General features: G+C 38.5%; 1 protein-coding gene and 1 pseudogene across 7 annotated transcripts in view; one reads left to right on the top strand and one right to left on the bottom strand.

Annotated features, from left to right (window-relative positions):
* Rtl4 (retrotransposon Gag like 4) overlaps window positions 1–21,916 on the bottom strand; it is a 434,206-nt gene that overhangs the window by 326,955 nt on the left and 85,335 nt on the right. The gene's annotated exons all lie outside the window — the stretch shown is intronic.
* Gm41903 lies at window positions 9,176–17,612 on the top strand (annotated as a pseudogene).

Genomic DNA, 21,916 nt, shown 5'->3' with positions numbered 1-21,916 from the left:
AAGTGTTCACTACTTGAGCAATGAAATAATGCAACCGCAAGGTTTTCACACTTACTAACTTCCTTTAAATGTACATACAGCAAAGGCATCTAGGACATGAAGGTCTGCTTGTATTACTAGTTAATCAGCATCCTGACAGAGGAGGACAATTGAATCTAGGAGTTCAAGACCAGGCAGTGCAACACAACAATTCCTTGTATTAGAAAAGAAAAAAGGAGGAACTCTGCTTACATTTTAATGTTTTTTTATTTGTCATTTTTTTAAGTTAGCACATGCAATGATAGCCTTCATTTAACATAATCCACTATATAAAAAAATCTCAAAGAAAAAAATCACATGATCATCTCCTTAGATGCAGCAAAGGCATTTGACAAAATATAATACCCCTTCATGTTAAAAGTATCAGGGGAATCAGGAATTCAAGGCCCATAGCTAAACATAATAAAAGCAATTTACAACAAACCAACAGCCAATAACAAATTAAATGGAAACATACTTGAAGCAATCCCACTGAAATCAGGGACAAGACAAAGATGCCCACTCTCCACATATCTACTCAATATATTACTTGACGTGATAGCTAGAACAATAAGACAACAAAAAGAGATCAAGGGGATACAAATTTGCAAAGAAGAAATAAAGATATAACTATTTGCAGATGATATGATAGTATATATAAGCAATCCCTAAAATTCTACCAGAGAACTTCTCCAACTGATAAACAACTTCAGCAAAGTGGTCAGATATAAAATTAAGTCAAATAAATCAGTAGTCATCCTTTATATGAAGGATAAACGTGGTTAAAACGAAATTGGGAAAATAATTCCCTTCAAAATAGCCACAGATAGTATAAAATATCTTGGGGTTACTCTAACCAAACAAGTAAAAACCTATAACTTCAAGTCTCTCAAGAAAGAAATCAAAGTCACAGAAAATGGAGAGATCTCCCATGCTCATGGATTGGCAGAATTAACAAGTAAAAACGGCCATCCTACCAAAGGCTATCTATAGATTCAATGCAATCCCCATCAAAAGCCCATCACAATTTTTCAAAGACATGGAAAGAACAATTGTCAAATTCATCTAGAAAGGCAAAAAAGCAAGACTAGTGGAAACTATTCTTAACAATAAAAGAACAGCTGGGGGAATCACCATCCCTGACCTCAAACTTCACTACAGAGCAATAGTGATAAAAACTGCATGGTATTGGTACAGAGACAGACATGTTGAAGACCCAGAATTGAAGACCCAGAATTGAAGACCCAGAAATAAAACCTCAATCTTGTATCCCAAGTCTCTCAGAGACCAGTCCTCACAGGAGAGCACACGGACCACAGAAGCAACAGAGCTTCTTTGATAGGGCCTCTTCAGGCCTTCATCCTCAGCCAGAAGGTAGAGCTGAGACCCAGAACTCTGGCCACCTTCCATGCCAAAGGAGAATTGGCCTCCAGAAAGGGCTCTGGCCCCAGAACTCAGGAAGTGGATCTGAGCTCTTACTAACAGAAACCAAGACCATTCGGCATCATCAGAACCCAGTGAGCCCAACACAGCGAGTCCTGGATACCAGCAACACACCTGAAAAGCAAGATTCAGATTTAACAACATATCTCATGATACTGGTAGAGAATTTTAAGAAAGAAATTAATAACTCCCTTAAAGATACAGGAGAACACTGCTAAACAGGTAGAAGTCCTTAGAGAATTACAGGAAAATACTGCTAAACAAATAGAAGTCCTTAGAGGGGAAACACAAAAATCGCTTTAAATATATAGGAAAAAAAAAAACCAACCAAACAGGTGATGGAATTGAACAAAACCATTCAAGATCTAGAACGATAAGTAGAAACAATGAAGAAAACTCAAAGGCAGACAAATCTGGAGATAGAAATCCTAGGAAAGAAATGAGGAACCATAGATGCAAACATCAGCAACAGAATACATGAGATGGAAAAGAGACTCTCAGGTGCAGAAGATTCCATAGAAAACATGGACACAGCAATAAAAGAAATGTAAAATGCAAAAAGATCCTAACACAAAACATCCAGAAAATCCAGGACACAACAAGAAGACCAAAACTAAAGATAATAAGTATAGATGAGAAAGAAGATTTTCAACTTAAAGGGCCAGCAAATATCTTCAACAAAATTATAGAAGTAAACTTCCCTAACCTAAAGAGAGAGATGCCCATGAACATACAAGAAGCCTACAGAACTCAAAATAGACTGGACCAGAAAAGAAATTCCTCCTGACACATAATAATCAGAACAACAAATGTAATAAATAAAGATAGAATATTAAAAGCAGACAGGGAAAAAGTCAAGTAACATATGAAGGCAGACCTATTAGAATTATACCAGAGTTCTCACCAGAGACTATGAAAGCCAGAAGATCCTGGACAGATGTAATGCGGACCCTGAGAGAACACAAATGCCAGCCCAGTCTACTATACCCAGAAAAACTCTCAAAGTATTCCATGACAAAACCAAATTACAAAATATCTTTCCAGGAATCCAGCCCTTCAAAGGATAATAAAGGGAAAACACCAACACAAGGACAGAAATTATGCCCCAGAAAAAGCAAGAAAGTAATATGTCAACAAAGCTAAAAGAAGACAGCCGAAAGAACAGAATGCCAACTTTAACAACAAAAATAACAGAAATCAACAATTACTTTTCCTTAATATCTCTTAATAACAATGGACTCAATTCCCCAATAAAAAGACATAGACTAACAGACTGGCTACATAAACAGGACACAAATTTTTGCTGCTTACAGGAAGCCTACCTCAGGGAAAAACACAGACACTACCTCAGAATGAAATGCTGGAAAACAATTTTCCAAGCAAATGTTCTGAAGAAACGAGCTGGAGTAGCCATTCTAATATCTAATAAAATCGACTTCCAACCCAAAGTTATCAAAAAAGACAAGAAGGGGCACTTCATACTCATCAACAGTAAAATCTTCCAAGAGGAACTCTCAATTCTGAATATCTATGCTCCAAATGCAAGGGCAGCCACATGAAATAAAGAAATTTTAGTAAAGCTCAAAGCACACATTGCATCTCACACAAAAATAGTGTGAGACTTCAACACACCACTTTCATCAATGGACAGGTCTTGGAAACAGAAACTATACAGGGACACAGTGAAACTAGCAGAAGTTATGAAACAAATGGATTTAACAGATATCTACAAAACATTTCATCCTAAAACAAAAGGATATACCTTCTTCTCAGCACCTCATGGTACCTTCTCTAAAATTGACCATATAACTGGTCACAAAACAGGCCTCAACGGATAAAAAAAATATTGAAATTGTCCCATGCATCCTATCAGGTCACCCTAGACTAAGGCTGATCTTCAATAACAACATAAATAATAGAAAGCCAAGATTCACATAGAAGCTTAAGAACAATTTACTCAATGATAACTTGGTCAAGGAAGAAATAAAGAAGGAAATTAAATACTTTTTAGAGTTTAATGAAAATGAAACCACAACATACCCAAACTTATGTGACACAATGAAAGCATTCCTAAGAGGAAAACTCATAGCTCTGAGTGCCTCCAAAAAGAAACTGGAGTAAGCATGCACTAGCAGCCTGACAACACACCTAAAAGCTCTAGAACAAAAGGAAGAAAATTCACCCAAGTGGAGTAGACAGCAGGAAATAATCAAACTCAGGGGTGAAATCAACCAAGAGGAAAGAAAAAGAACTATTCAAAGAATCAACCAAACCAGGAGCTGGTTCTTTGAGAAAATCAACAGGATAGATAAACCCTTAGCCAGACTAACTAGAGGGCACAGACACAGCATCCTAAATAACAAAATCAGAAATGAAAAAGGAGATATAACAACAGAATCTGAGGATCCAACACATCATCAGATCCTACTACGAAATGCTATACTCACCAAAACTGGAAAACCTAGATGGAATGGACAAATTTGTAGACAGATGCCAGGTACCAAAGTTAAATCACAATGAAATTAATGACACAAACAGTCCCATATCTCCTAAAGAAATAGAAGCAGTCATTAATAGTCTCCCAACCAAAAACAAACAAACAAAAAAAGTCCAGGACCAGATGGGTTTAGTGCAGAGTTCTGTCAGACCTTCAAAGAAGATCTAATTCCAATTCTCCTCAATCTATTCCACAAAATAGAAATAGAAGGTACTCTACTCAATTCATTCTATGAAGGCACAATTACTCTGATACATAAAGCACATTACGACCCAACAAAGAAAGAGAACTTCAGACAAATTTCCCTCATGAATATCAAAGCAAAAATACTCAATAAAATTCTTCCTAACTGAATCCAAGGACACATCAAAACCATCATACATCATGATCAAGTAGGCTTCATTCCAGGGATGCAGGGATGGTTTAATATAAGGAAATCCATCAATGTAATCCATTATATAAACAAACTCAAACACAAAAACCACATGATCATCTTGTTAGATGCTGAGAAAGCATTTGACAAAATTCAACACTCCTACATGATAAAAGTCTTGGAAAGATCAGGAATTCAAGGCCCATACCTAAACATAATAAGAGCAATCTACAGCAAACCAGTACCCAACATCAAACTAAATGGAGAGAAACTCGAAGAAATCCCACTAAAATCAGGGACTAGACAAAGCTGCTCATGTTCTCCCTACCTATTTAATATAGTACTCAAAGTCCTAGCAAGAGCAATTAGACAACAAAAGGAGATCAAGGTGATAAAAATTGGAAAAGAAGAAGTCAAAATATCACTATTTGCAGATGATATGATAGTGTATATATATAAATATATATGTGTGTATGTGTGTGTGTGTGTGATCCTAAAAATTCCACCAGAGAACGCCTATACCTGATAAACAGCTTCAGTGCAGTAGCTGGTTATAAAATTAACTCAAACAAATCAATGGCCTTTCTCTACACAAAGGATAAACAGGCTGGGAAAGAAAATAGGGAAACAACACCCTTCACAATAGTCACAAATAATATAAATTACTGTAGTGTGACTCTAACTAAGGAAGTGAAAGATCTGTATGATGAGAACTTCAAGTCTCTGAAGAAAGAAATTAAAGATCTCAGAAGATGGAAAGATCTCCCATGCTCATGGATTGGCAGGATCAATATAGTAAAAATGGTTATCTTACCGAAAGCAATCTACAGATTCAATGCTACCATCAAAATTCCAAATCTACTCTTCAGTGAATTAGAAAAGGCAATTTACAAATTCATCTGGAATAACAAAAAACCTAGGATAGCAAAAACTATTCTAAATGATAAAAGAACGTCTGGTGGGAGCACCATGCCTGACCTAAAGCTGTACTACAGAGCAATTGTGATAAAAAACTGCATGGTAACGGTACAGTGACAGGCAGGTAGACCAATGGAATAGAATTGAAGACACAGAAATGAACCCACACATCTATGGTCACTTGATCTTTGACAAGGGAGCTAAAACCATCCAGTGGAAAAAAGACAGCATTTTCAACAAATGGTGCTGGCACAACTGACAGTTATCCTTTAGAAGAATGTAAGTTGATCCATTATTATCTCCTTGTACTAAGTTTAAGTCAAAGTGGATCAAGGAACTGCACATAAAACCAGAGACAGTGAAACTTATAGAGGAGAAAGTGGGGGAAACCCTTGAAGATATGGGGACAGGGAAAAATTCTTGAACAGAACAGCAATGACTTGTGCTGTAAGATCGGGAATCAACAATTGGGACCTCATAAAATTGCAAAGCTTCTGTAAGGCAAAAGATACTGTCAATAAGACAAAAAGAATACCCACAAATTGGAAAAGGACCTTTACCAATCCTAAATTAGATAGGGGACTAATATCCAATATATATAATGAACTCAAGAAGATGGACTTCATAAAATCAAATAAACCTTTTAAAAAATGGGGTACAGAGCTAAACATAAAATTCTCAACTGAGGAATATCGAATGGCTGAGAAGCAACTGAAAAAAAAAAAGTTCAACATTCTTAATCATCAGGGAAATACAAATCAAAACGATCCTGAGATTCCAACTCACACCACTCAGATTGGCTAAGATCAAAATTTCAGGTAACAGCAGATGCTGGTGAGAATGTGGAGAAAGAGGGACTTTCTTCCATTTTTAATGGGATTGCAAGCTGGTACAACCACTTTGGAAATCAGTCTGACAGTACCTCAGAAAATTGGACATAGTACTACTGGAAGATCCAGCAATACCACTCTTGGGTATATATCCAGAAGATGTTCTAACTTGTAATAAGGACACAGGCTCCACTATATTCATAGCAGCCTTATTTATAATAGCCAGAAGCTGGAAAGAACCCAGTTGTTCCTCACCCGAAGAATGGATACAGAAATTGTGGTACATTTACACAGTAGAGTACTACTCAGCAATTTAAAAAAAAATGAATTCATGAAATTCTTAGGCAAATGGATGTATCTGGAATATATCATCCTGAGTGAGGTAACCCAATCACAAAAGAACACACATGATATGCACTGACTGATAAGTGTATATTACCCCAGAAACTTAGAATATCCAAGAAACAATTTGCAAAATACATGAAACTCACGAAGAAGGAAGACCATACTGTGAACACTTCGTTCTTCCTTAGAACGGGGAACAAAATACTCATGGAAGTAGTTACAGAGACAAAGGTTGGAGTTGAGACAGAAGGAAGGACCATTCAGAGTCTGCCCCACCCTGGGATCCATCCCATATACAACCACCAAGCCCAGACACTATTGCATATGCCAGCAAGATTTTGATGCCAGGATCCTGATATAGCTATATCTTATGAGGCTATGCCAGTGCCTGGCAAATACAGAAGTGGATGCTCACAGTAATCTATTGGATGGAACACAGGGCCCCTAATGAAAAAACAAGAGAAAGTACCCAAGGAGCTGAAGGAGTCTGCAACCATATACGAGAAACAACAATATGAACTAACCAGTACTCCCTACAGCTTGTGTCTCTAGTTGCATATGTAGCAGAGGATGGCCTAGTTGACCATCAATGGGAGGATAGGCCCTTGGTCTTGCAAAGATCTTATGCCCCAGTAGAGGAGAATGTCAGGGCAAGGAATCAGGAGTGGGTGCTTTGGGGAGCAGGGGGTAGGATATAGGGGGCTTTGGGGATAGCATTTGAAATGTAAATGAAGAAAATATCGAATAAAAAAAAGAATGAAGACATCCTGAGTTTTGCAGGCAAATGGATGGAACTAGAAATTATCATCCTGAGTGAGGTAACTGAGACCCAAAAGGATATGCAAGGTATGTACTCTCTAATAAGTGGATATTAGCCAAAAAAAATCAGAATATCCAAGATACAGTCTATGGAACTCAAAAAGCTCAACAAGCTGAAGTGCCCAAGTGGGGATGCCTCAGTCCCACTTGGGAGAGAGAAGAAAGCTATCATAAGCACGGAGGGAGAGAGAGACCTGGGAGGGAAAGTGGAGGGAGGGAATTGGGGGAAGAGGAAAACCTGATCTGTTATTGGGTGAGGGAAAAGGACTGAAGCCCTGAGGGCCAGTAGAAAGGGAGAAAACAGGTAACCTCAGGAAATAGGAGGTTGGGAGAATCCCCCAGAATGCACCAGAGACCTGGGAGGTGAGAAACTCCCAGGACTTAAAGGGAGGGCCCTTAGATGAAATGCTGGACAGTGGGGAGAGGGAACTTATAGAGCCCACTTTCAGTGAGATGACAGGACATCAAGTAAGGGAGGGGGCTGCCATCCCACAGTCACAACTCTGATCCATAATTGTTCCTGTCTGAATGAATTACAGAGATGGAAATGAAGAAGAGCCCTAAGAAAAGAAGGCCCAGCGACAGGCCCAAAGTGGGATCCAGCTCAAGTGGAGGTCCCAAAGCCTAACACCATACTGAGGCTATGGAGAGCTCACAAAAAGGGATCTATCATGACTGTCCTCCTAAACACCCAACAAGCATCTGAAAGAGTCAGATGCAGATATTTGCACACAACCAATGGACAGAAGCAGCTGACCCCTGCTGTTGAATTAGAGAAGGCTGAAAGACGCTGAGGAGAAGGGTGGTTCTGGACCCCTGAGATCTTTCAAACACTGGACCATCAAACTGACAGCATACACCAGCTGCTATGAGGCCCCCAACACACATTCAGTAGAGGACTTCCAGTTCTGTGTTCATTCAGAGATGATGCACCTAACCTTCAAGATACTGGAGGCCCCTGGGAATTTAGAGGTTGGTGGAGTAGTGGTGAGGGCATGCATGTGGAGACAGGGTGCAGTGGGGAGGAGATGTGGTTTATGGAACAGACTAAAGGTGGAAGAGGTGGGCATGGAATGGAATATGGAATGTAAATAATAAATTAAAATTTAAATAAAATTATAAAAACATTTTCATATTTAGATATGATTTCTATATAGTTCTTATTTTCTCATTCTATATAGGCCTTACCACGTCACCATTTGTCGCCCTATCTTGCTGGTCCTTTTCTTCTCCCCAATATCCCCTTTTTTTGCCTTCATGTCATATGTATTCCACTAACCTCTCTCTCCATCATCCCTCAAGATTCCTCTATTCTTTCATGATCACATACATACATTTAAGACTCAAGAGCCAGAATTTGATCTTCAGTAGTCCGTGGTATGCATATCTGTAATCCCAGTACTCAGGATGCAGAGTCAGGAATATCTAAAGTTCAAGGTCACTGTCAGCTACATAGGAAGTTTGAGGTTAATGTTGTCTACCTCAGAGCCTATCTTAGAAGAAAAGGAAGAGGGAGGAGGGGTATGAGGAGGAGGAAGATGAAAAGGAAAAGGAAAAGGAAAAGGGAAAAGAAAAGGGAAAGGGAAAGGAAAAGGAAAAGGGAAAGGAAAAGGCAACAGAAACATCAAAGTTTCAAATAAGAAAGAATAGATAAAGAGCAGATACCAATCGAAGTGAACAGGCACAACATCTGGTGCATATGCAGCACAGGAAGGCTTGAATATTGGAGATTTCTATGCCATTTAAGCACACAGTAACCCCCAATAGCATTCATAAACAGGAAAAAATTGGCAGATGTATGTTAGTTGCCAGAGGCATGCAGCACTCGATAATTGCACATTTTGGAGATAACTGCTGGCCAGTCAAACACATCACACCTCCCCATGACTCTCCAACTGTAGTGGAGCAGCTGGAGTGTTGACCCAAGTGAGGATGGAGAGAACAGATGAAATATGTAAAAGTACACAAGCTGAGAAGTCTGGAGAGGAGTGGAGGCATTACAACTTTCCCGCCAAACCAGAAACTTTAGGTAGCAGCAACCTGGCCTTTCTGTCTCAAATTCTATACTGAAGAATATATTACCATCTTCCAGAGCATCAGAGTCACAACTATACATAATGGTCACTTAGCCCAACCTGCCCTCTGTTACTAGGTTATTTATTTTGGCTCAGAAAAAAAAATCAGCACTTTATTTAAGGATTTGCCAAAAGATACAGTGAGAAAATAACCAAGTACATGCAACAGCCCTATGTCCTCCATTCAGGGATAAATGTCATTTTACATATTTTCAGAGACAAATTTAGCTTGATATATTAAAGTTACTATCTTGTGGTGCAAAAAATAGAAACCAATGAAACAGACAATTATGTCTATGCTCACAATCTAACAAGTTTTACTGCTCTTAAAACTTAGATGGAGCATGTATCCTTCTTACCTGTTGGAACATCTTCTGGATATATGCCCAGGAGAGGTGTTGCTGGATCCTCTGGTAGTACTATGTCCAATTTTTGGAGGAACAGCCAGACTGATTAGCCAGAGTGGTTGTACAAGCTTGCAACCTCACCAACAATGGAGGAGTGTTCCTCTTTCTCCACATCCTCCCCAGCATCTGCTGTCACCTGAGGTTTGATCTTAGCCATTCTGACTGGTGTGAGGTGGAATCTCAGGGTTGTTTTGATTTGCATTTCCCTGATGATTAAGGATGTTGAACATTTTTTCAGGTGCTTCTGAGCCATTCAGTATTCCTCAGGTGAGAATTCTTTGTTCAGCTCTGAGCCCCATTTTTAATGGGGTTTTTTGATTTTCTGGAGTTAAACGCATGAAACTCAAGAAGAACGAAGACCAAAGTGTGGACAACTTTGCCCCTACTTAGAATTGGGAACAAAACACCCATGGAAGGAGTTACAGAGACAACGTTTGGAGCTGTGACTAAAGGATGGACCATCTAGAGACTGCCATATCTGGGGATCCATCCCATAATCAGCTTCCAAACACTGACACCATTGCATACACTAGCAAGATTTTGCTGAAAGGACCCAGATAGAGCTGTCTCTTGTGAGACTATGCCGGAGCCTAGCAAACACAGAAGTGGATGCTCACAGTCAACTATTGGATGGATCACAGGGCCCCCAATGGAGGACCTAGAGAAAGTACCCAAGGAGCTAAAGGGATCTGCAGTCCTATAGGTGGAACAACAATATGAACTAACCAGTACCCACCCCCCACCCCTGAGCTCATGTCTCTAGCTGCATATGAATCAGAAGATGGCCTAGTTGGCCATCAGTGTAAAGAGAGGCCCATTGGTTGTGCAAACTTTATATGTCTCAGTACAGGGGAACCACAGGGCCAAGAAGTGGGAGTGGGTGTGGGGGGGGAGTGGGGGGGGAACGTGTGGGTGACTTTTGGGATAGCATTGGAAATGTAAATGAAATAAATACCCAATTTAAAAAAAAACAAAATAGAAAAACGTTGAAAAACATTGATGGATTTTTAAAGCACAGCTTTATATACAGAGTTAAAATTCTCTTTAGTGTTCCACTCATCTCATCTTTCCTCCCCAGCCCCATAGGCTATGACCATATTACTAAAATGATGTAATCATTCAAAAGGCTTTCTTTGCACATTTCCCCTTCCTGTGTGTTTGTATAGTGTATGCCATTTAAATATTTGAAAGCATATGCAAATGATGTCAAAAACTACACAAACATCACACATGAATTTCACATTTATTGTCTTATCCACTCTCCCCCTCAATGAATTTTAATGCTTTCTAATTTCACTCTAGAAACATATTTTTCATAAATATTCTTGCAAGTATCTTTGTGCTTCTTGCATATGGAGGAGAGAGATTCTCTAGTATATACATCCATACAAGGAGGATTGTGGGTATTGGTCATTGAGAAACTTCCAAGTCATAGCATTTCTCCTTCCCACTCAGGTTATCAAAAGACTGAAAATTATCTTTTTTAAGACTTAGGGGGATTGTTATTAATGTATAGAGTTTATCCTAGTGTCAGAAGCAACACTGGAATGTTACACTTCAAAGAGAGTACATGAAGAATTATTTCAGCTTCAAGCTGAACTAAGAAGAAAGGAAGATAAAGGGGCTATATGTCATGACCTCTATTCCTCCCTCTTAATTTATCAATTAAAATCAACCACTTTTGCTGCTTGGAGAGGAGTGAATTAAGGAGCAGAGGAAAAAGCTTGAAATTCATTTTACTAGTGGCCTCCTTCCAGTGTAAAATAATTAGAAAAAAATCTACCAATGTAGAGGAAGCATGTCCCAGCATCAACATTACATGACAAATATCTTTAAATTGACACACTGACAAATTAATCACTTGAAGTGTTTCCATCAATTTGCACTTTCTATCATTTTCCCCTACATGCATAGTAATGTAGGGAATAGTCAGACTTTAAATATTTCCAATGTGATAGGAGAAGAAAAGTTGTATCAAATTGCATTTGTATTTATCTACTAACTCTGAAGCTGGCTGTGGTTCATAAACATTCTGATTTTCAACTGTATGACTTGCTTGGTTAGATCTATTTTCAATTTTGCTAACCGAGTGAGTTGTCATCCTTTTTCTTGTTTAGGTGGATACATTCCTAATATGTTTGGAATTATTTCTCAGATAGATGCACTGCAAAATCTCCTATTGTGTGAACTGCCTTTTGGCGAACAGATGTTTTTAATTTTTTTATACATTGATCAATTGTTGCCACTGAGATTTGTTCTTCTTATGTAATACTTATAGAATCTTTGCCTGAATGGATGGAACTAGAAAATATTGTTCTGAGTGATGTACCCCAGACCCAAAAGTACATGCATGATATGCACACACTTACAAGTGGATACTAGCCAGAAAGTACACGATAGCTATGCTATAACAACTGACCCAAAGAAGCCAAAAAACGAGGGCCCAAGGAAGGATGCTTGAATCTTTACAAGAAGGGGAAATGAAATAGATATCAAAGGTGAATGGATGGAGGGAATCGGATGGAAGAGGAGATAGGAAGGGAAATGGGGGCTGTCCGATGTAGGGAGAGCAGGGAAGGGAGAATGGAAATTGGAGGTGCATGGGGCAATATCTAGGTTGTGCTAGAGACCTGGGATAGGGGAAGGCTCCACGGGGTCAATGGGGATGACTCTAGCTGGGAGCACTAGTATTGGGGGATTTGGAGCCTAAATTGGACACTTCCTGTAGCCAGGCCTGGTTCCCTGTAGAGACATAAGGATAACCACCTGTCCATAAAACCTTCAATATAAAATGTGTCCTGCCTATAAGATGTGCAGGGACAAAGATGGAGCAGAGGTGGAGGGATGGCCAACCAATGACTGCCCCAAATTGAGACTCATCCTATGGCCAAGAATCAATCCCTGGCACTATTAACAGAACTCTGTTATGCTTACAGATAGGCGCTTAGCATAACTGTTCTCTGGGTAGTTCCACCCAGCTGCCAATGGAAAGAGATGGAGAGATCCACAGCCAAACATTAGATGGCGTTCAAGGAATCTTGTGGAAGAGAAAGTGTGTGTGTGTGTGTGTGTGTGTGTGTGTGAGAGAGAGAGAGAGAGAGAGAGAGAGAGAGAGAGAGAGAGAGAGAGGAGAAGCAGGGAAGAAAGGAGGGAGAGTCAGGGGAGAAAGAGATAGATAGATACTGATACCTGGGGGGGTCCCCCTTCTGAAGGGAAAAGAGGAGGGAGAAATGGAAGATGATCTAAGGGAGGAGGTAAGGGAGTACTTCGAGGGGAGCTGATATGTGTAGTGAATAAATAAATAAACTTAATAAAAATTTTAAAAATCTTTGCCTGACTTGAGACTATGCATTTGGCTGTAGAAATTTTTTAAATGATAAACCCTTCTATTATCTCTTAGGTGTTTAAAATGGCAAGTCCTTTCTTTTCTTCAGGTCTACTTTCATTAGCTTTATTAATTGCTTTACAAGCTTATACACTATTACTGTTGTGTGTGGAATTTTAGCAGCATGTGTTTCTACATTTAATTGCTGGTATGTAACTATGTCCTGGATTTTAATTTTCTTCTTCTCTTAGAGCTGAAGCGATAGCGCAGGAGTTAAGAGTATGTGTTGAATTTGCAGAGGACCCATGTTCAGTTCCCATGTCTATGGATATGCTCATAACTACCTGTGTCTCCAGCTCCATGGCATCTGGTTCACTACTCTGATATTCAGAGGCACCTGCCCTTACATGCCCAAAGCAAAACATAACAGAAAAAAATATACAAGTAGTTTCAAAGTACATATTTATCTTATATATAAATAACACTGAATTACCTTACAAGTAATTACAGGTTTTCTAGAGTGGCATTCTTTTTATCCCTAGTGATTACCCCAATAATGTAAATACATTTAAATATGGCTTGTATATCAAGCGAATTTTGTGGTAACAACCATTTTCACCTAGTATATACATCAGATTTTGGTTTTTTTTTCCCTGTGTTTGTCTTATAATCTGTTCTTGTATTTATTTGTTGCACTTGGGTGCATATAGCATTCTTGACTGACCCATTATTCTTTTAGGTGTCACCCTTAATGTTCATACAAACCCATTTTATTCCATTTACAATGAAAGATCATCTTGTATCCACAAATTCATATTTGAGACTGTAAGTCTGTACCACCATGCCAAGAGTTTTGATTTTTTTTTGTGTGTGTGACAAGCACTTCACCAACAGAGCCACCCACAGACTCCTGTTACCACTCCTGCCCCCCTTTATCCTACTACTCTCAAGCTATAAATGTATGTACATAAGTAAAACTATAATTTTGTGTAAGTGTTAGTATCCTTCCATTTCTCTTTTATGAACTAATATATACTAACTTTAAAAATTAGTGCATTCAACAATGATATCTTCATACCTGTGATAAGGTAGCTTGGTCACATTCACCTTCCACTACCCACATTTACAACTCTACCCCAAGGCTGGCTACCTTCAGGATTCATAATCCCTAATTTTACTGTTTCTTTTTTCATTATATTTTTTAAATTATATTTCACATGAAAAGGAAAGATGTGACTTAATTAAATAATTTTATAATACAGTCTGAAGATATCTATTATTTCCTTCCTCCTTTCAAACAAGACAAAGGATTTAATATGTTCAATAACAATGAATATCATAGTTCTTGTGGCTATTTTCTAGAATTGAGATTTATTAAAAGCGTATGTCATTATTTGATATGTTTCAATTCATAAATACTTGGCATAATTTATTGCCCCTATAATACTCATTACTATTTCTCATAATCTTTATTCATCCTAGTTTGCTTTTTTATTAAAATAAAAGCCAATATACTCCTTTGTTAAGATTTTTATTTATAGGTGATAAATTACCAACTCACAAAAAAGTTTTTATTTTTTTCCTTACTCCTAAATGGAACTGATAGAATATCTAGATTAATAAATAAATCCCCACTATTCATCTTATTCCATGTATATAGTTTAATTAAAACTTTTATTTTTTTTATTTCTAACAGTGTGTATTTTTCTTTCATTTCTCCATTATTGGCATTTTTTAAAATTCAAATTATTTATTTATTTATTCTATTTAAGATATTTTTTCCATTTTTTATTAGGTATTTAGCTCATTTACATTTCCAATGCTATACCAAAAGTCCCCCATACCCACCCACCCCCACTCCCCTACCCACCCACTCCCCCTTTTTGGCCCTGGCGTTCCCCTGTACTAGGGCATATAGAGTTTGCGTGTCCAAAGGGCCTCTCTTTGCAGTGATGACCGACTAGGCCATCTTTTGATACATATGCAGCTAGAGTCAAGAGCTCCGGGGTACTGGTTAGTTCATAATGTTGTTCCACCTATAGAGTTGCAGTTCCCTTTAGTTCCTTGGGTAATTTCTCTAGCTCCTCCATTGGGAGCCCTGTGATCCATCCATTAGCTGACTGTGAGCATCCACTTCTGTGTTTGCTAGGCCCCGGCATAGTCTCACAAGAGACAGCTATATCTGGGTCCTTTCTATAAAATCTTGCTAGTGTATGCAATGGTGTCAGCGTTTGGATGCTGATTATGGGATGGATCCCTGGGTATGGCAGTCTCTACATGGTCCATCCTTTCATCTCAGCTCCAAACTTTGTCTCTGTAACTCCTTCCATGGGTGTTTTGTTCCCAATTCTAAGGAGGGGCATAGTGTCCACACTTCAGTCTTCATTCTTCTTGAGTTTCATTGTTGGCATTTTTAAATGATACCTGTATATACTTAGAATTTTAATGCATTTATTTTATTGTATTTTGTAGCAGGGTCTCAAGACAGAATGGTTCTGAAGTCCCTATATAGCCAAAAATAAACTTGCTTCCACTGGCCAAGTGCTGGGATCATAGACCTTAGGGACTAGGCCAGTTTATGTAATGCTAGAGACAAACCCAGAATTTTGTGCATGGTAGGCAAGCAGGCTACCAACTGAACTCTATATTCTGTCTAGTACACACTCATTTTAAAACCATCATAATTTTACTGTGTTATTTTCATCTGATCTGCCACTGATTCATTTCTTAATTATTGATTTCATTAAACACCCTTTTAAAGACTAAGTACCCTCATTTTTTTCATATATCAATTGAAGTAAGATCCATCAATGACCTTGCCATTCTCTATGCTTCACAAGTCTTTAGTTTTCGATATTCATAAACACCCCTTGACCTAAAGTACAATCCAAAACTTAATGGTTTAGACCTTGTATCCTGATGTATATTGAGCCTACTCCAATGATGACATCTATTTCCCAGTAGTATCTTCACACTGCAGAAGATAAGGAAGTAAGAGGAAAAAAATCTGTATGCCTTCAGATATCAGATGTTTGAAAGAGAAGAAACCTGTATATGCTATGTAAAGTTTCTTTGGAGGAGATCTTCCCTCCATGAAAACGTTTCAGTCATTAAAACCACCTCATAAAGGCCTCACCTATTAATTAATATCACATTGACAAGTAGGGCCTGCCTGTGTCTGCACAAGGCCTTCTCTACATATGTCATGCATATTAGCTAGGCATTTTGTGGGACTCCTAACAGTGGGAGCAGGTATGTCTCTGACTCTTTGGCCTGCTCTTGGAACTTTTCCCCCTCTATTGTGTTCCCTTGTCAAGCCTTGATAGGAGGAACATTGCCTTGTCTTATTGTATCTTGTTTTGTCGTGCTTGGCTGTTGTCTCTTGGAGTTCTGCTTTTTTTTTTCTTTCTTTGAAGAGAAAACAAAGCTGGAGTGGATCTGGGGCAGAAGGTAGCTAGAAGTCGACAGAGGGGAAACTGTGCTCAGAATGTACTTTATGAGTGAAGAATCTATTTTCAATGTAAAAAGATTCCAAACATGACCTTGGGGATATAGCCACACAATATCAGTCATGAGAAGGAGTAAACTGTACATTTGTCAAGATATATCTACCATCTCACATTAATAGACCTTGAAATTTTGCATTTTGAAGCTGGAAGTAAAAGATGAAGAAAAGCTAGCTGTAAAGTGCTAGATGAATTAAGGCATGCCCAACAAGACACACACTTAGAGAGCTTCTATGTAGAGGCCAAGAAACATTTTGGTTAAAATAATATATAGAGATCTCTGTCTGACCATTAGGTTACTATCAGGAAGAATTAGGTAGAAATTTCAATTAAGAATAAGACTGGGCAGTGGCTCATGGAGCACTGTGAGTCATGAGTGGAATTGTCTGCACTGCCTGGTCCTATCCTCCTTGACATTCTCTCTGAACCAGCTTAACTTGCCCCTTGGCACTATAACCACTACCACCACCTTTGAGAGTTTAGATCTCAATAGCATAAACATCTCCCAGGTACTGTCTCCAAGTTTTTGGTCCATTGTTTGGTTAGGCTTTGATGGACCAACAGAACAGTCTGTGAAGAAGAGCAAAATGGCCTCAAACATTTTTGGGAACACTTGAAGAAAATTCATCATCTTGAGCTAAGTCAGAAGATGCCAAGGGCAGTGGTAGCAGAAAAGATTTGGAGTCACCTGGAACACTGAGAAGTAACCCTCTGAAGGAAGCTCAGGAGACGTCTTAGACCTCAAGGGTGTAGATGATATATATCACAATATGGACACAGACTTCTAAGCCAACCTGGGGGAGATGGAAAAGAAGCCTGTACCAGCTGCCCCTATGCTCACCTGGTGGCCTCTGCCCATTCCCTTGCACCACCTAGAAGAAATCTAGCCTGGTCTTTGGTTAACTTCTGCTGTTAGAGTTCTGTCTTTCTGGTTATTTTTTTCCATGCTTGAGAATGTCACAACATCAGCCTTACTATATCTTTAAGATTTATTTCATTATGAAAGAAGCACTTAAAAAAAAGAATTAGACTACAAATTGATCCAAACAAGTCACAAAATAAATAGCAGAGACAATAAAATAAATGAAAATATAAAATGTCCTGCTGAGACCTTGTTTCCAAAATTGCTACACAATATTATTTTAAATGTACAGTTTTCAAATAAGTTTGAAATGCATAAAGAGAAATCAAAAACAGTACTTCATATATGTGAAAAGAAGTGGTCCAGGGACTGGACCACCAATCAAAGAGTTCACATGGAGGGACCCATAGCTCTGGCCACATATGTGGCAGAGGATGACCTTGTTGGACATCAGTGAGAGGAGTGGGCTTTGGGCCTGAGAGGGTCTGACAATGCCCCAGTGTAGGAAAATGTCAGAGTGGGAAGACAGGAGTGGGGTGAGAACACCCTCATAGAGGTGGGGGGATAGAATAGGAGGTTTCCAAAGGGAAGACCTAAAAAGGGGAAAACATTTGAAATGTAAATAAAAAATATCCAATAGAAAACCTGCAGGAAAAAAAAAAGAAAGGAAAAGAAGTGGTCAAGAAAAACTGTCTACAAGGAAGATCAGTGTTGGATTAATTAGACAACACCAAAAGAACTAAAGAAACATAGGAAAGTGAATGGTTCCTTAACAATAGAAATAGATGTTATAAAAGGAGTCAGATAACAATTGTGGTATCAAAACCCATGATTATTAAAATTATAAATTTATTAGAAGGACTCATCATCTGGTCTGAGAAAGCAAAAAAAGAAATAAATTATAAAACTGAAGGCAAATAAATTAATTCCCAAAGGAGGAATAACAGGAAGAGAAGGAATAAAGAAAAGTAGATACCAAGAGCCTGGTGGGCAATATCTACTACACAAGTTTATAATAATAGTAATTCCATGAGAACACAAAAAAGATAGGACAAGCAGACTATATGAAGGAGATATAACTAATTTCTTAATTTGATGGAAAGCCTTAATCCTGTTCTAGAAGTTTAAATAATTCTAAACAGGATAACTCAAAAAGACAAATCTTTTTGAAGTAAGGCTAAAAGGAAACATGTAAAGATACCCAGTTGTATTTAGATACTTTTGACTTAAATATGTATGCATTGTAAGGTGTTTATATTATTGTATATTAAAATAGACAAACACAAAACTTAATTTTTGTTTTTGTTTGTTTGTTGTTTCCTTCAAATTTGAGAACAGTTTTTGTAAACCTGCCATTCTGCTGTCTCAGCCTGTCAAATGCTGGATTCCAGGCATGGTTATGATGCTTAGCTAGACTTTTACTTTTGTGAAAATGAATACTGTGTAGTAATTCGAATGGGAAATCTCCCTCAGAGTTTTGGGTATTTGGACACTTGGTCTCCAGTTGGTGGCGTTGTTTAGTAGATATAGACTTGCTAGGGACAGGGGAGTATGTGGCTAGGAACAAACTTAAGACCTAAAAGCTTCACCCTACTTTCAACTGTCTTTCTCTGCTTCATGCATGAGGTTCAAGATCTGAGCTCAGAGCTTATTGCTCCTGTTGTCATGCTTGCGATCTGCTTCTGGACTGCTTTGCCACACCGAAGCCCTCAGTAGCCATTAGTGCAAATAAACTCTCTCTTCTTTAAGTTGCCATGACCGTGGTGTTTTATTTCAGCCACGGAAAGGTAACAAATTCAATGTGAATGGCAAATCCTGTGTGTTCCTCTTTTTATATGGATTTACAGAAAGACTGTTTGGAAAAACAGAAAGCCTGTTAGAACCATAATCAAAATATTTTTGGGCAAATTATCTCAGAGAGAGAGAAAAATTGAGTACCAAACAAACCAAAATATAACACCATGACAGAAATATCTCAACAATCAACTTCATTTATTTGGCTTGATTAGGAAATGGTATGTTTCTTGATCACTGGGCAACTATAAGCTATCAAATCTGTCTACTTTACATAAACTGACATTTTTTTAAACAATCAGGGTATAATAATTACATGGAAAACAGAAAATCTACTGCGAATGAACATTCTTTTCTTCATTGATTGAACCTTGTTTGTGGCTTTATGAAAAATATGATTACCCATTATCCAGTAGCAAAGTCGTAACTACTTTTAGAGACTTCAGATGAATGCACACTGTGTTTTGCCAACCGTTAAGTGTTGCTATAAAAATAATCATATTTCTGATGTCGGGTTGCTTATTCTTTCTTAACAATCAACAAGGTAGAAAATGCCAAGGATCTTTATTTATTTGACCTTTTCCATGCTTGGAAATTTGATATATGAGAGTTTTGATATATAAGAAATTGTACAACCTGAGTATAAATTATCCATTTTGAAAATAGATGAAATTGTTGTGCCTGTTTGTAAATTCAGTAGTTTGGAACAATTTCAGGTTACTAGGGCAGTGCTAGGTAGGTTTTTGCTTAATCTCTTTAAGGACCACTGAAATATGAATGAGTTCATCCAACTTTCAACTTTAATAAAGATCAAAGCTAGGAAGACTTTGTTATGACAAAAGAATCTACTTTAAATGGTTTTAAAGAAATTTGAGTTTTATAGTTTATTAAAGAAAAGTAAAATGAAGCTGCTGTCTCATTTGCCTATGCCTAGAGTAGAAATAGAGTAATTTAGAACTGTTAAAGTGACATCAGAAAGTTTGCAGGGATCAGAAGATTTTTTTTCTCAAAAGGCACTGTGACTATTTACCAACTTGTATCAATCTAGAGCACAATCAATAGCCTTGTTCATTAAATATAGGAGAAGACACAATTTGTTAGAAAGAAATTCAGTTATTTATTCACTCACAATATGTAGGAGAAAGCTACAATGAGCAGGATCCTGTGAAAGAAAACAGAGCTTCCATCTATGTGGAGGAGGTTAGGTTACACTAGCTAGTTATCCTTCCTTGTCTTTTTTCCTTTTTTTTTTAATTAATTAAATTTTTACACTCCATATTTTATTCCTCCCCATCCACCCTCCGACTATTCCACATCCAATACCTCCTCCTCACCCCCTGTATCCATATGGATGTCCCCATTCCCCACCCCACCTGACCTCTAAACTCCCTGGGGCCTCCAATCTCTTGAAGGTTAGGTTCATCATCTCTGAATGAACACAGACCCAAAAGTCCTCTACTGTATGTGTGTTGGGGGCCTCATATTAGCTGGTGTATGCTGTCTGTTTGGTGATCCAGTGTTTGAGAGATCTCGGGGTCCAGATTAATTGAGACTGCTGGTCTTCCTACATGGTCACCCTTTTCCTCAGCTTCTTTCAGCCTTCCCTAATTCAACCACAGGGGTCAGCTGCTTCTGTCCATTGGTTGGGTGCAAATATCTGCATCTGACTCTTACAGCTGCTTGTTAGGTCTTCTGGAGTTCAATCATGCTAGGTGACAATACATGTTGGAGAGGATGTGGAGAAATAGGAACACTCCTCCATTGCTGTTGAGATTGCAAACTGGTACAACCACTCTGGAAATCAATCTGGTGGTTCCTCATAAAAGTGGAAATAGATCTACCTAAAGATTCAGCTATACCACTCTTGTTAATACACCCAAGAGATGCCCCACCATTCTACAGGGGCACGTGTTCCACTATATTCATAGTGGCCTTATTTGTGATAGCCAGAAGCTGGAAACAACCCACATGTCCCATGACAGAAGAATGGATACAGAAAATGTGGCTCATTTACACAATGGAATACTACTCAGCTATTAGGAATGAGGACATTCTGAGTTTTGCAGGCAAATGGATTGGATTAAAAAATATCATCCTGAGTGAGATAACTCAGACCCAAAAGGACATGCATGGTATGTACTCAGTAATAAGTGGATATTAGCCAAAAACAAAAAACAAACTAAAAACAAACAAAAAACACAAAACAAACAAATAAACAAAACACAAGAATACCCAAGATACAGTCCATGGAACTCAAAAAGCTCAACAAGCTAAAGTGCCCAAGTAAGGATGCCACAGTCCCACTTGGGAGAGAGAAGAAAGCAATCACAGTGCAGAGGGAGGGAGGGACCTGGGAGGGAAAGTATACTGGATGAGGGGAGTTGGAGGAAGAGGGACACCTGATCTGGTATTGGGTGAGGGAAAAGAACTGAATTCCTGAGGACCAGCAGAAAGAGTGAAAACAGGCAACCACAGGAAATAGGAGATTGGGGGAACCCCCCTCCCTGAATTCCCCCAGAGACCTGGGAGGTGAGAGACTCCCAGGACTCAAAGGGAGGGACCTTAGATGAAATGCTGGACAGTAGCGAGAGGGGACTTATAGAGCCCACTTTCAGCAGGATGACAGAACATCAAGTAAGGGGGGGTGCCGTCCCACAGTCACAACTCTGACTCATAATTGTTCTTTTCTGAATGAATTACAGGG

This window comes from Mus musculus, chromosome X, assembly GCF_000001635.26.
Source record: "Mus musculus strain C57BL/6J chromosome X, GRCm38.p6 C57BL/6J".
Taxonomy (NCBI): domain Eukaryota; kingdom Metazoa; phylum Chordata; class Mammalia; order Rodentia; family Muridae; genus Mus; species Mus musculus.
The sequence above is the reverse complement of the archived record's forward strand: the minus strand, read 5'-3'. Positions and strand labels throughout refer to the sequence as shown.